The sequence below is a fragment of the Lolium rigidum genome, chromosome 4 (genome assembly GCF_022539505.1).
Source record: "Lolium rigidum isolate FL_2022 chromosome 4, APGP_CSIRO_Lrig_0.1, whole genome shotgun sequence".
In the NCBI taxonomy this organism is placed as follows: Eukaryota; Viridiplantae; Streptophyta; class Magnoliopsida; order Poales; family Poaceae; genus Lolium; species Lolium rigidum.
This window is the reverse complement of record NC_061511.1, coordinates 122,695,843-122,712,441: the sequence shown is the minus strand read 5'-3', so window position 1 is coordinate 122,712,441 and position 16,599 is coordinate 122,695,843.

The following is a 16,599-nucleotide window of genomic DNA, read 5'->3' as shown; positions in this document are numbered from 1 at the left end:
GGAGGGGATGGCCTGGGCTCCCCGGATGGATGAAAGCCCAAATCCGGACGAAAACAAGGATCCGAGGGCGCGACTGGACCGTTTTCGTCCATCCAGATGACAAAAAGGCATCCTGGGGGTCTCGTCGGGAGACAGTTGTAGATGCTCTTATAGAGAGTGTTCGTCGATGACTCCGTGATCTGTCAGAACTATCGTCTTTAAATTGGGAGCACATATCTATCTACATTTGTGTCCGATCGTGGTCCTGAAGATCCGTTGGCAATACCACCACCCATTCAGTTCGCCTAAGGGCATCTTGAACGGGGTGACGTATTTTATATCCGTAAGTATCCGTTTGTGTTGCCCCGCGGATACAAAAATGACCGTTTTTGTCCGCGCGTCCGTTTGGGGTGGAACCAGCGAGACGACGCTTTTTTTGTACTTTTTTCCTTTTCTCCATATAAACATAGTTCCGAACATTACATATTGGAACATGGTTTTAAACAAACTAATACATAATTAGAAATATGGTTGACACAAATAAAAACATTGTAAAAAAAGAAAACCAGTTGTGTTAATTCCGTATGTTCGCTGCCAAGAAAGAACATTCTCAGGCACTCCTAGTCACCCAAACTGGAAAATTCAGCTGGTGATGGTACCTCTGTTGGTTCTTTCGAGGAAGAACAACCAGAAACCTTCACTACTGGCTTCAACTGGCCTGTAGCCATATTTGCTGCAAATAAAGAACACTATAAGTTTTAACTATCAGTGTCCGAGCCGGATTCGCCGGTGTGGTAGTGCCTGCGACACGCAGTGTCGTCGAACACCTTGACGATCATCTTGCCGTCCCTCTCGTAGAGGAAGATGAGCTAGCAGCTGGGCTCGAGCGCGAGGTCGCGGGCAAACTTTCCCCACCCCTTGTGCAGGTACATCTTGCCCTGCCCGTCGAACAATATCTCGACAGTTCACCAGGAGAAGTTGCAGCTGGCCTCCTGATATGTGCTAAGCCCTAGGGAAGGCCCGATCTTCACGGATTTGGATGGGATTCATGGGGGAGGTGGAAGAACACGAAGAAAACGGGTGGAAAGCGGGGTGGATCGAAGATACAAACGCAACACACACACACAACCAGTTGTTCTTCGTTGGCCCGATACACATACCCAATGGAATTGCAAGGCAAAGACCCACAAGGAGTAGAATCACTCACAAAAGATTGGCAAGCAATTGATAGAGTTCCAAAGAGGAAAAGAATGCAAAAATAGAATTGCAAGAAGCAAAAGATCCAAACACTAGAATTCCTAGAATGGAAGAGACCAATTCCTTAGAAGAGTCTTGATAACTTCATAGATGTGGATCTAGAAGGGTTTCCCATAGGGAGGAGCAAAGCTCATGTTTAATCTTACAGCAAGTCTGAATCTCAAATCTGAGCCAATAAGGCTATTTATAGTTGGTGGGGCGAAGGGGTAAGTTACATGCTGAAACGTGTTGTTTTGAGCTGAAAGTCGCGCAGGCGGAAGTTCCGGCTGGATTCCCTTCATAGGGTGCTGGACAGCATCTGGGAGGCATCTGGGCGGAAGTTCCGGTCCTGGGGGGCGGAAGTTCTGGTCGGGGCGATACTTCCGGCCAACTTCCGGTCTAGTTCCTAAAATGGTCATTTTCCTTGCAGAACCATCCAGGGTTGTTTTGGCGCGATTTCGGAACTAGGGCGGAAGTTCCGGTGGGCGGAAGTTCCGTCGTTCAGGGCGGAAGTTCCGGATGGATTCTCTTTCCTGGGCATCTGGCCGGAAGTTCCGGTCCTGGGGGGGCGGAAGTTCCGGCTGGAGCGCTGGGTCTCCATCTTCTCCATTTTCAGCTTCCTCTCCATTGGCTTGGTCCCATGGCTTGCGTCTTGATCGATGTACCTGATTGAACACAGGGTATTTGCATGAAGTAGCATGCCATCCAATGAGGTATCAAATGCATACGTGGAAAGGAGCGAATTCACCTCTTGGTGTATGGCTTTGGCCCGAGCTCGTTTCATTGGACCACGAGGAGGGCTTGTCGGTCTTGAGGAGGAGGTGTCCAAAAGCCACCCCGTATCATCTCCCCCCCCCTTGCGAAAGAGTTGTCCTCGACTCTATGTTCTCCTCATCGCCATGATAGGGTGAGAGGTCGGACACATTGAATGTGTTGCTCACTAAGTACTTGGATGTTGATATGTCGATGACGTAGGCGTTGTCGTTGATGCGCTTGAGGACCTTGAAGGGACCATCGCCTCGGGGCTTGAGCTTGGAGTTTCGTTCTTGAGGGAAGCGGTCTTTGCGAAGGTGTATCCACACTAGGTCTCCTTCATTGAAGATCCTTGCCTTCTTCTTCATGTTGAGTCTAGTGGCTTGACGAAGGACTTGTTGCTCGATCGTTTCCCTTGTATCTTCATGTAGCTTCTTCATGTATTGTGCTCGCTTGTCGATGTTCATGTTTACTTGCTCATGTAGCGGAAGAGGAAAGGTGGTCGATCGCCGTAGGTGGTTCAAACCCATATACGGCCATGAATGGACTTCTCATTGTTGTAGAGTGCTTGGCGCGGTTGTAGGCGAACTCCGCATGCGGGATGCAATCTTCCCATGCTTTCAAATTCTTCTTGACAAGGACTCGTAGTAGTGTGGAGAGGCTTCGGTTCACCACTTCGTTTTGCCCATCGGTTTGTGGATGTGAGGATGATGAGAACAAAAGCTTGACGTTGAACTTGGCCATTACTGTCTTCCAAAGGTAGCTCATGGATTTGACATCTCGGTCCGAGACAATGCTTCTTGGTACACCGTGGAGTCTCACAATTTCCCTAAAAAACAAGGAGGCAATATGTGAAACATCATCCGTTCGGGAGCATGGTATAAAATGAGCCATTTTAGAGAATCTATCAACCACTACAAAGATTGAATCATGACCATATTTGGTTCGAGGCAATCCTAGTACAAAGTCCATGCTTATATCGGACCAAGCAGCATAAGGAATAGGCAACGATGTATAAAGGCCATAGGGGTTGGAAGTGGACTTAGCTTGTAAACATGTTGTGCACCGTCGGCAAAGACGTTCCACGTCGCGGTACATTCCTGGCCAATATTAGTGAGTTTAAAGCATTGCATACGTCTTCTCTCGTCCAAAGTGTCCTATAAGACCACCACCATGCGATTCTTGTAAGAGCAAAAGGCGAAGTGAAGACATGGGAATACAAAGTTTGTTGCCCTTGAACAAGAATCCTTGGTGCAAATAGAAATCATCGATGCCCTTTTCACTAGAACACTTTGCAAAAATTGGGCCAAAGAAGGTATCGGAGGCATATAGGTCTTTGATTTCATCAACACCCAAAACATGGAAATCGAAACGAGTGAGTAAAAGGGTGAGCTTGCGGGAAAGAGCATCCGCAACTACATTGTCCTTGCCCTTCTTGTATTTGATTACATATGGAAAGGACTCAATGAACTCAACCCATTTTGCATGTCTTTTGTTCAAATTTTGTTGACTTTTCAAATACTTCAAAGACTCATGGTCGGAGTGAATAACAAACTCTTTTGGCCAAAGATAATGTTGCCAAACTTCAAGAACATGAACCAAAGCATAAAGTTCCTTGTCATATATAGGATTGTTGAGGCGTGCGCCATCCAACTTCTCGCTATAGTATGTCACGGGTTTTCCATCTTGCATAAGGACTCCACCAATACCGAGTCCACTCGCATCACATTGATGTCTACGCACGCTTCTATTCCTGTAGACAGTGTTGGGCCTCCAAGAGCAGAGGTTTGTAGAACAGCAGCAAGTTTCCCTTAAGTGAATCACCCAAGGTTTATCGAACTCAGGGAGGTAGAGGTCAAAGATATCCCTCTCAAGCAACCCTGCAATTACGATACAAGAAGTCTATTGTGTCCCTAACACACCTAATATACTTGTCATATGTATAGGTGCACTAGTTCGGCGAAGAGATAGTAAGATGCAAGTGATATGGATGAATATGAGTGGTAATAACAATCTGAAATAAGTATGGCAGCAAGTAAACATGCAGTAGAACAGTAAATAAACGGAGTTTCGATATTCGGAAACAAGGCCTAGGGATCATACTTTCACTAGTGGACACTCTCAACAATGATCACATAAATAATTAAGTTCTCTTCTCTTATGCTACTTCAACACTCTCTTGTTGGATAACAAACTCCATTCATTGTGTAGGGCTACAAGAGCTCCCTCAAGCCGGAGTAAACAAGCTCCACAACATTCGTAATTCATATTTAAGTAACCTCTAGAGTGCATAATAGACCGTTGCAATTAGACCGAGTACTAACATAGCATACACACTGTCACCGTTAAGCTATGAAAGGGGGAATAGATCGCATCAATACTATCATAGTAATAGTTAACTCCATAATCTACAAGAGATTACAATCATATCCTACGCCAAGTACTACATGATGCACACACTGTCAACATTACATCATGAAGGAGGAATAGACTACTTTAATAACATCACTAGAGTAGCACATAGTAATAGTGATACAAAGCTCATGATCACATAAAGATCACATGAGAGAGAGAGATGAACCACATAGCTACCGGTACAGCCCTTAGCCTCGGGGGAGAACTACTCCCTCCTCATCATAGGAGACAGCAGCGTCGATGAAGATGGCGGTGGTGTCGATGGAGATGCCTTCCGGGGGCAATTCCCCGTCCCGGCGGCGTGCCGGAACAGAGACTTCTGTCCCCCGAATCTTGGCTTCGCGATGGCGGCGGCTCTGGAACTTTTTTCGTATCGTGGCTTATTCTTTTAGGGTTTTTGCGACGGAGGCTTTAAGTAGGCGGAAGGGCAGCCTCGGAGGGGTCCTGGTGGAGCCACACCATAGGGGGGCGCCCCCCCCTTGGCCGCGCCGCCATGTGGGGTGGGGCCCCCTTGGCTCCCCTCTGGCCCCTCTTCGGTGCTCTGGAACCTTCGGTGGAAAATAGGATCGTGGGCGTTGATTTCGTCCAATTCCGAGAATATTTCCTTTGTAGGATTTCTGAAACCAAAAACAGCAGAAAACAGGAACTGGCACTTCGGCATCTCGTTAATAGGTTAGTTCCGGAAAATGCATCAAAACGATATAAAGTGTGAACAAAACATGTAGGTATTGTCATAAAACTAGCATGGAACATCGGAAATTATAGATACGTTGGAGACGTATCAAGCATCCCCAAGCTTAGTTCCTACTCGCCCTCGAGTAGGTAAACGATAACAAGAATAATTTCTGAAGTGACATGCTACTTACATAATCTTGATCATACTATTGCAAAGCATATGAGATGAATGAAGTGATTCAAAGCAATGGTAAAGATAATGACTAAACAACTGAATCATATAGCAAAGACTTTTCATGAATAGTACTTTCAAGACAAGCATCAATAAGACTTGCATAGGAGTTAACTCATAAAGCAATAAATTCTTAGTAGAAAGTTTTGAAGCAACACAAAGGAAGATTTAAGTTTCAGCAGTTGCTTTCAACTTTCAACATACATATCTCATGGATAATTGTCAACATAAAGTAATATGATGAATGCAAATAAGCAAGTATGTAAGAATCAATGCACGGTTGACACAAGTGTTTGCTTCTAAGATAGAAAGAAGTAGGTAAACTGACTCAACATAAAGTAAAAGAATGGCCCTTCACGAGAGGGAAGCATGGATTACTATTTTTGTGCTAGAGCTTTTCATTTTGAAAACATAGAAACAATTTTGTCAACGGTAGTAATAATTCATATGTGTTATGTATAAGACATCTTATAAGTTGCAAGCCTCATGCATAGATTACCAATAGTGCTCGCACCTTGTGCTAATTAGCTTGGATTTACATGGATTATCATTGCATAACATATGTTTCAACCAAGTGTCACAAAGGGGTACCTCTATGCCGCCTGTACAAAGGTCTAAGGAGAAAGTTCGCATTGGATTTCTCGCTTTTGATTATTCTCAACTTAGACATCCATACCGGGACAACATAGACAACAGGTAATGGACTCCTCTTTAATGCATAAGCATTCAACAACGGATAATATTCTCATAAGAGATTAAGGATTGATGTCCAAACTGAAACTTCCACCATGATTCATGGTTTTAGTTAGCGGCCCAATGCTCTTCTCTAACAATATGCATACTCAAACCATTTGATCATGATAAATCACCCTTACTTTAGACAAGACGAACATGCATAGCAACTCACATGATATTCAACAAAAGTGTAATAGTTAATGGCGTCCCCAGAAACATGGTTACCGCTCAACAAGCAACTTATAAGAAATAAGATACATAAGCTACATATTCTTTACCACAGTAGTTTTTAAGGCTATTTTCCCATGAGCTATATATTGCAAAGACAAGGAATGAAGTTTTAAAGGTAGCACTCAAGTAATTTACTTTGAAATGGCTGAGAAATACCATGTAGTAGGTAGGTATAGTGGACACAAATGGCATAGTTTTTGGCACAAGGATTTGGATGCACGAGAAGTATTCTTCTCAATACAAGGCTTAGGGTAGCAAGGTTGTTTGAAGCAAACACAAGTATGAACCGGTACAGCAAAACTTACATAAGAACATATTGCAAGCATTATAAGACTCTATACTGTCTTCCTTGTTGTTCAAACACCTCACCAGAAAATATCTAGACTCTAGAGAGACCAATCATGCAAACCAAATTTTAACAAGCTCTATGTAGTTCTTCATTAATAGGTGCAAAGTACATGATGCAAGAGCTTAAACATGATCTATATGAGCACAACAATTGCCAAGTATCAAATTATTCAAGACATTATACCAATTACCACATGAAGCATTTTCTGTTTCCAACCATATAACAACGAACGAAGCAGTTTCAACCTTCGCCATGAACATTAAAAGTAAAGCTAAGAACACCAGTGTTCATATGAACGAGCGGAGCGTGTCTCTCTCCCACACAAGCATGAATTTATTCAGAGAATGAAAATAACAAAATGAAAATAAAAGCACACAGACGCTCCAAGTAAAGCACATAAGATGTGACGGAATAAAAATATAGTTTCACTAGAGGTGACCTGATAAGTTGTCGATGAAGAAGGGGATGCCTTGGGCATCCCCAAGCTTAGATGCTTGAGTCTTCTTGAAATATGCAGGGATGAACCACGGGGGCATCCCCAAGCTTAGAGTTTTCACTCTTCTTGATCATATTGTATCATCCTCCTCTCTTGATCCTTGAAAACTTCCTCCACACCAAACTCAAAACAAACTCATTAGAGGGTTAGTGCATAATCAAAAATTCACATATTCAGAGGTGACACAATCATTCTTAACACTTCTGGATATTGCACAAAGCTACTGAAAGTTAATGGAACAAAGAAATCCATCCAACATAGCAAAAGAGGCAATGCGAAATAAAAGGCAGAATCTGTCAAAACAGAACAGTCCGTAAAGACGAATTTTTCAGGGGCACTTAACTTGCTCAGATGAAAAAGGTCAAATTGAATGAAAGTTGCGTACATATCTGAGGATTAAGCACGTAAATTTGCAGATTTTTCCGAGTTACCTACAGACGGGGCTGCTCAATTTCGTGACAGCAAGAAATCTGTTTCTACGCAGTAATCCAAATCTAGTATCAACCTTACTATCAAAGACTTTACTTGGCACAACAATGCAATAAAATAAAGATAAGGAGAGGTTGCTACAGTAGTAACAACTTCCAAGACACAACAAAACAGTAGCAAAATAAAAGCATGGGTTATCTCCCAAGAAGTGCTTTCTTTATAGCCATTAAGATGGGCTCAGCAATTTTAATGATGCTCACATAAGTAATAAGAGTTGAAGCAAAAGAGAGCATCAAAAAGCATATATAAAAACATGTTTAAGTCTAACCCACTTCCTATGCATAGTAATCTTGTAAGAAAATAAATCAAATAAGCACATAGTAACAAGCATATGAAGATAAAACAACTGTAACTTCAAGATTCTCAACATAAAGAGGGGAAACTTAATATTATTAAGATGCATATAACCATGTTTCCCTCTCTCATAATAATTTCCAGTAGCATCATGAACAAACTCAACAATATAACTATCACATAAAGCATTCTTATCATGAGTCTCATGCATAAAATAATTACTACTCCCAACATAAGCATAATCATTCTTATTAATTGTAGTGGGGGCAAATTCAATAAAGTAGCTATCATTATTATTCTCATCACCATAATCATCAAATATAGGAGGCATAGTATAATCATAATAAACTTTATCCTCCATAGTTGGTGGCACCAAAATACCACTATCATTATAATCATCATAAATGGGAGGCAAAGTATCATCAAAGTAAATTTTCTCCTCCATGCTTGGGGGACTAAAAATATCATGCTCATCAAAACCAGCTTCCCCAAGCTTGAATTCTTCCATAGCATTAGCAACAATGGTGTTCAAAGCATTTACACTAATAACATTGCCATTAGCATGCATATAAAGTTCCATAGGTTTTTAAATTTTCTCTTCAAACAACTCATGTCCTAACTCAAGATAAATACTATAAAGATCTCTAATATTTTTGTTGTTTTCCATTAAGCCTAACTAGTGAAAACAAGAAACAAAAAGATGCAATTGCAGGATCTAAAGGAAATAACTTCGAGCACTCACACACCGGCAACAGTGCTAGGAAATAGCTTAGTAGTCGGAGGATGTGAATACCTTTTACCTTACCTCCCCGGCAACGGCGCCAGAAAATAGCTTGATGTCTACGCACACTTCTATTCCTGTAGACAGTGTTGGGCCTCCAAGAGCAGAGGTTTGTAGAACAGCAGCAAGTTTCCCTTAAGTGAATCACCCAAGGTTTATCGAACTCAGGGAGGTAGAGGTCAAAGATATCCCTCTCAAGCAACCCTGCAATTACGATACAAGAAGTCTCTTGTGTCCCCAACACACCTAATACACTTGTCGGATGTATAGGTGCACTAGTTCGGCGAAGAGATAGTAAGATGCAAGTGATATGGATGAATATGAGTGGTAATAACAATCTGAAATAAGTATGGCAGCAAGTAAACATGCAGTAGAACAGTAAATAGACGGAGTTTCGATATTCGGAAACAAGGCCTAGGGATTATACTTTCACTAGTGGACACTCTCAACAATGATCACATAAATAATTAAGTTCTCTTCTCTTATGCTACTTCAACACTCTCTTGTTGGATAATAAACTCCATTCATTGTGTAGGGCTACAAGAGCTCCCTCAAGCCGGAGTAAACAAGCTCCACAACATTCGGAATTCATATTTAAGTAACCTCTAGAGTGCATAATAGACCGTTGCAATTTAGACCGAGTACTAACATAGCATACACACTGTCACCGTTAAGCTATGAAAGGGGGAATAGGTCGCATCAATACTATCATAGTAATATTTAACTCCATAATCTACAAGAGATTACAATCATATCCTACGCCAAGTACTACATGATGCACACACTGTCAACATTACATCATGAAGGAGGAATAGACTACTTTAATAACATCACTAGAGTAGCACATAGTAATAGTGATACAAAGCTCATGATCACATAAAGATCACATGAGAGAGAGAGATGAACCACATAGCTACCGGTACAGCCCTTAGCATCGGGGGAAAACTACTCCCTCCTCATCATAGGAGACAGCAGCGTCGATGAAGATGGCGGTGGTGTCGATGGAGATGCCTTTCGGGGGCAATTCCCCGTCCCGGCGGCGTGCCGGAACAGAGACTTCTGTCCCCCGAATCTTTGCTTCGCGATGGCGGCGGCTCTGGAACTTTTCTCGTATCGTGGCTTATTATTTTAGGGTTTTCGCGATGGAGGCTTTAAGTAGGCGGAAGGGCAGCCTCGGAGGGGTCCTGGTGGAGCCACACCATAGGGGGGCGCGCCCCCTGGCCGCGCCGCCATGTGGGGTGGGGCCCCCTTGGCTCCCCTCTGGCCCCTCTTTGGTGCTCTAGAACCTTCGGTGGAAAATAGGATCGTGGGCGTTGATTTCGTCCAATTCCGAGAATATTTCCTTTGTAGGATTTCTGAAACCAAAAACAGCAGAAAACAGGAACTGGCACTTCGGCATCTCGTTAATAGGTTAGTTCCGGAAAATGCATCAAAACGATATAAAGTGTGAACAAAACATGTAGGTATTGTCATAAAACTAGCATGGAACATCAGAAATTATAGATACGTTGGAGACGTATCACACATTCAATCTCAAAAGTTTTTGCAAAGTTCGGAAGAACGAGAAGTGGTGCCTCGGTAAGTTTCTTTTTCAACTCATCAAAAGCTTTTTGTTGGGCCTTGCCCCACACAAATGGAACGTTCTTTTTAGTAAGCTCATTTAAAGGGCAAGCAATGGTGCTAAAATCTTTCACGAAACGTCTATAGAAGCCGGCAAGTCCATGGAAACTTCGAACTTGACCAACGTTGGTAGGAGTGGGCCAATTGTGGATGGCCTCAACCTTCGAAGAGTCCACTTCAATGCCATTGGCGGAAACAACAAACTCAAGAAAAACCAACTTGTTTTGTGCAAAGGTGCACTTGGGAAGATTTGCAAAGAGCTTTTCGCGGCGCAAGATGCATAAGACTTCTCTCACATGTTGCACATGATCCTCGAGATTTTTGCTATAAATGAGAATATCATCAAAGTATACAACCACACTCTTGTCAATGAGAGGTCTCAAGATATGGTTCATAAGGCGCATAAAAGTTGATGGAGCATTTGAAAGACCAAATGGCATGACAAGCCATTCATAGAGACCAAGCTTGGTTTTGAATGCCGTCTTCCATTCATCACCAATTGCCATGCGGATTTGGTGGTAGCCACTACGCAAATCTATTTTCGAGAAAATCGTGGCACCACTCAATTCATCAAGCATGTCATCTAAACGCGGAATGGGATGGCGGTAACAAACGGTAATGGCATTGATGGGGCGAAAATCCATACACATTATTTGTGACTCATCCGGTTTAGGAACGAGAATCACCGGAACCGCACAAGGGCTTAAGCTTTCACGTACATACCCTTTTTTGAGGAGATCTTGAATTTGGCGTTGAATCTCCTTTGTGTCTTCGGGGTTGGTGCGGTAGGCGGCACGGTTTGGTAGAGGAGCGCCGGGTATGAGGTCGATGCGGTGCTCAATTCCTCTAAGTGGTGGTAGCCCATGGGAGCTCGTCGGGGAAGACATCTTGAAATTCCTTCAAAAAAGACAACAAAGACGAAGGAAGTGTAGTTAAGTTGTTAGTCTTCGAGGGTGGCCCCTTGCAAATGAGCATATAGTGCAATTTGGTGGATGGGTTGTGGTGCACTTCTCTCATCTCACTTTTGGTAGCTATGAGAACACTCATCATCTCACTCACATATGGCTTGTGGCGTTCACTCTCTTTTTGGTGGATCACTCTCTCACCTCTCATCTCACTAGGAATAGTAGCTTCCTTAGCCCTCGCTAAAGCCTTTACATTGTCCGCAATTACTTGGCTAGGAGTCATTGGGCGTAGGATGAAGGACTTGTCGTCGGCCTTGAAGCTATAGGCATTTGTGTAGCCATCATGGTTTGCTCTTTTGTCATATTGCCAAGGGAGACCAAGTAGCATGTGGCACACCGTCATAGGCACTACATCACACTCAACGGTGTCTTCATAGGCGCCGATCTTGAAGGATATTGTGACGATGTGTTGTATCTTCACATTTCCGTTGTCACTTAGCCATTGCACATGGTAAGGATGGGGGTGTTTTCGGAGCGGAAGGTTGAGCTTGGAACATAGTTCGGTGCTTGCAAGGTTGTGGCAACTACCTCCATCGATGATGACCTTGATTGACTTGCCATTGATTACGGCTCTTGCTTGAAAGATATTGCATCTTTGGTCTTCATTGGGGAGTGCATGGGTGGTCAAGACTTTGGTCACCACCAAGCGATGGGCTTGCATCATGTACACATAGGATTTGCTCTTGGTCTTCCAAGTCATCATCTTCAAGATTGGTTGCGGCTTGTACTAAGGCTTCATATTCACCTTCACTCAAGTACTCCACATCTCCATCATCCCGAGTTAATAACTCTTGTGTTCTTGCATTCAAAGGATTTATGTCCTTGAGCACCACACTTGAAGCAAGTGATGTTACTAGATCCGGTGGAAGCTTTGGAGGACATAGTTGATTGCTCCGGCTTGAAGCTTTTTGTCTTGATGGCACTTCTTGTTTGCTTGCGAGGATCCTTGGAGGCAATAGCACTTGTATTTTTTATGCTTAAAGAGGCATTTGTTGCATTCTTGCGGCGAAGAAGTTCTTGGACTTTGCACTTGCTATGTCTTCTCGCACTTGGCGCTCGGCCCTTGTAGCTTGATGAAGTAACTCAACTATGTTGGTGTAAGGCAAGAACTCCACTATCCTCTTGACGGGAATGTTCAATCCATTCAAGAATCTTGCCATTGTTTGCTCTTCTCGCTCATCCACATTCGCACTCATCATGGTCATGTGCATCTCCTTGTAATACTCCTCAACGGACTTGAAGCTTTGCTTGAGTTGATCGAGTGAGCTTGTTGAAGAGGTCGCGTTTGTGGTGGGTGGGCACACAGCGTTTGTGCATGACTTCTTGCATCTCTTCCCATGTGTCAATAGGCTCTAAGTCTTCTTTAGTACGCTTCTTGTTTACTTCTTCCACCAAACATTTGCATATCACTTAAACTCAAGTGATGCCATGGCCACCTTCTTTGCTTCGGAGAAGTTGTGGATGCGGAAGATCTTGTCAACCTTGAGTACCCAAGACAAGTATGCATCGGGGTCTTCTTCTCCTTGGAACTTGGGCATGGTGAACTTTAGCTTCCCAAAGATTTCTTCCTTGTTACGGTCATTGCGTCGAGGTATTGGTCTTGCATCATCTTCATCCTCATTATGGTTGCGAGGTTGTTGAGGTTGATCCTCATTTTCATTGTGGTGGTTTGGAGGAGGAGGACGCCTTCCATGTGGTTGCCGAGGGTGTGGCATTACACTAGCTTCATTATGGTGCCTTGCTTCACCTTGATGTGCATGAGGTGCTTGACGAGCTCGATGATTGAAAGGATTGTGTCTTCTATTGTCCATATTGGTTCTTCTTGCGCCATCATCTTGAGGAGCATCAGTATTGATGATTTGGTGTTCTTGGTTCACTTCTTGTTTGGCGTCATGTTGTGGATGCCTTTGAGCATGTGCCACTTGAGATGGACGAGGTTGACCTTGTTGTTGACGTGCCTCTTGGTCATGGCGACGATGCTCTTGCTCACGTGCATGAAGGAGATCTTGATCATGACGAAGACGTTGTTGTTCCTCTTGGAATTGAGCTTGACGATTTGCTTGTTGTAGTCTCTCTTGTTCAAGTTGAGCACGTGCTTGCTCCACATCTTGAGCTTGTTGTTGAAGTACTTGAGCATCCACATTATGGTGGTGTGGGTCTTCATTAGAAGCATGGTAAGACGGAGACGGAGATCGATGCCTTGAACTATGAGAGCGTGAAGACCTTGAGTGTTGGCTTCGATTGTTGGCGATGTTGGCAATAGCTTGCTCAAGGCGTGCCAACCTTATTCTTGCCTTCTCATGCTCGCCATGTTTTGTTGACCTTGAGTAGCGAGTGTTGCCCTCATATCATGGCCTTGAGCATCAAGCTTGTCATGGAGGTCTTGCACTTGGACATTGAGGTCCCTTCTTTGCACTTGAGCTCGTTCTTCATAGCGTATGATGGTCTCATCGATCCTTGCCGTGAGGTCATGTATACTCTTGTTGACGGCTTGAGTAGCTATCCAATGTTGGTGTCGTGTCATTGGTAGTTGGTTGCCCTCTCCTCTAGACATGGTTACAACTAAAACAAGAACTATGTTGTGGGGTTAGAGGAAAACTCACAAGTAAGTCAAAGACTCACAACAAAATTGGAAAGGTGTGTCAAGGTGAGGAACAACCGGTTACACACACAAAATAAAAACTCTATATGGTGTTAGGTATGGATGTGGAAATCCAAATGGAAGAACCAAACGAAAAGTCTATTATCAAAAGTGGGTAAGATCCAAAAGTCACAAGTCAAAAGCGGTGATCACAAAATGCATACACGATGTGGAACACACGCACGGGACAAAATGGGGTTAGCGCAACCTAGGAAAATGAGCACGAACAAAATTGGTCCTAACAAAGACTACTAGCTCGGTGTCACGCTAACACAAGAGAGGCCGTGTCTTGGTTGCAAAATTGAGAAGCAACTAGATTTGCGCAATAAGCCTCTCTTCTCTTTTCTCTCTTTTGCTTATAAGCTTTGAACTCTTTTGTGTATAGGTGTTACTCACACTCTTTTTTATTTTTGTATTTTTTTCACTATGTAAGGATACTACTATCTATGTAAGTATGTCACACTTCTTTTTCTTATCTTTTCACAACGAGCTTGCTTCGTAGCTTTGCTCAATACACGCACACCCTCACGGTCGGGACGCTTGCGCAATGCTTCACAACACTAGAAAGCCACTCTCGATGGGAAAGGTACGCAAAGGAGGCTAGGGTTACAAGGAAAGGGCAAGTTATACCACTTGATGATGGTGGCCAACGATGTTGAACTTGCTATGGTGGTGGAAGGTGTCAAATGAACCGCTTGGATCCTCGGGGTGCCGTCGTCGTTGCCGATGTTGCGGAAGCTTTGTGGTAGCTGAAATGGCACTCAAACCGAAGTCTAAACACAAAAGGGGTAGTACCAACGCGAAAAACAAAGTTAGCTGTGAAATTTTTGGCCAGGCGGAACTTCCGGTCCAGGGCGGAACTTCCGGTCGCAACAGATCTGCGGGTTGTTCGTCGATTTGGGCGGAAATCCGGGCCGAAAATCTTCGAATTCGCGGAAAATTTGGCACTAGAAGCTGTGGGAAGGTGGGGGAGTTGTAGATCAACACCAAAGACAAGTTTCTATTGGACCAAAACCACCAATAACTCAATAAATTGTGAGATCCAACCAAGGCCAATTTGAGGCTATTTTTTGGGATTTTCGAAAATGTTCTCAAGAAAATTTTTGGGGGTGTGGGGGTCAAATCCGTGGCAACCAAGGAGCTCTTGATACCATATGATATGGGCTAAGCCCTAGGGGAGGCCTGATCTTCACGGATTTGGATGGGATTCGTGGGGGAGGTGGAAGAACACGAAGAACACGGGTGGAAAGCGGGGTGGATCGAAGATACAAACGCAACACACACACAACCGGTTGTTCTTCGTTGGCCCGATACACCAACCCAATCGAATTGCAAGGCAAAGACCCACAAGGAGTAGAATCCCTCACAAAATATTGACAAGCAATTGATAGAGTTCCAAAGAGCAAAAGAGTGCAAAGATAGAATTGCAAGAAGCAAAATATCCAAACACTAGAATTCCTAGAATGGAAGAGACCAATTCCTTAGAAGAGTCTTGATAACTTCATAGATGTGGATCTAGAAGGGTTTCCCATAGGGAGGAGCAAAGCTCATGTTTAATCTTACAGCAAGTCTGAATCTCAGATCTGAGCCAGCAAGGCTATTTATAGTTGGTGGGGAGAAGGGGTAAGTTACACGCTGAAACGTGTTGTTTTGAGCTGAAAGTCGCGCATGCGGAAGTTCCGGTCGCTCTGGCGGAAGTTCAGGTTGGATTCCCTTCACTGGTGCTGTACAGCATCTGGAAGGCATCTGGGCGGAAGTTCCGGTCCTGGGGGGCGAAAGTTCCGGTCGGTGCGGTACTTCCGGCCAACTTCCGGTCTAGTTCCGAAAATGGTCGTTTTCCTTGCAGAACCATCTAGGGTTGTTTTGGCGCGATTTCGGAACTAGGGCGGAAATTGGGCGGAAGTTTCGGTGGGCGGAAGTTCCGATCGTTCGGGGTGGAAGTTCCGGCTGGATTCTCTTTCCTGGGCATCTGGCCGGAAGTTTCGGTCCTGGGGGCGGAAGTTCCGGCTGGAGCGCTGGGTCTCCATCTTCTCCATTTTCAGCTCCCTCTCCATTGGCTTGGTCTCCATGGCTTGCGTCTTGATCGATGCACCTGATTGAACACAGGGTATTTGCATGAAGTAGCATGCCATCCAATGAGGTATCAAATGCATACGTGGAAAGGAGCGAATTCACCTTTGGTGTATGGCTTTGGCCTGAGCTCGTGTCATTGGACCACGAGGAGGGCTTGTCGGTCTTGAGGAGGAGGTGTCCAAAAGCCACCCCGTATCACCTCCCGTAGCTGCAAGTGCACCGGCTCGACGCCATCGACGAACTCGGCGAACTTGTCCGGGAGCCGCTTGATGTCGAGTAGGTCATCATCGATGTGGAGAAGGAACTCGAAGCAGCGGTCGTCCTGCGAAGACGAGGAGGGTACAGGCGACGGCGACCATAGGGTCGTAGTTGCTCCATCACGGTGGCCCCGGCCCCGGCCCCAGGGGCGCCCAGGCCCACGGCCTCGACCGCCTCGCAGGCCACCAGGACCCGCCATGGACTTCCTCGCGGGCCTAGCTGCGTCGCAGGAAGAGCTAGGCGACGCTATGGTGGAGCTTGTGGCGGCTAGGGTTTGTTTGGAGGAGTGGATGAGGAAGAAGAACGCGCGCCCTCTTTATATAGGTCGGAGGCAGGAGACGGCCGCGGGACGCGTGGCGTCGCCATTACTGCGTTGG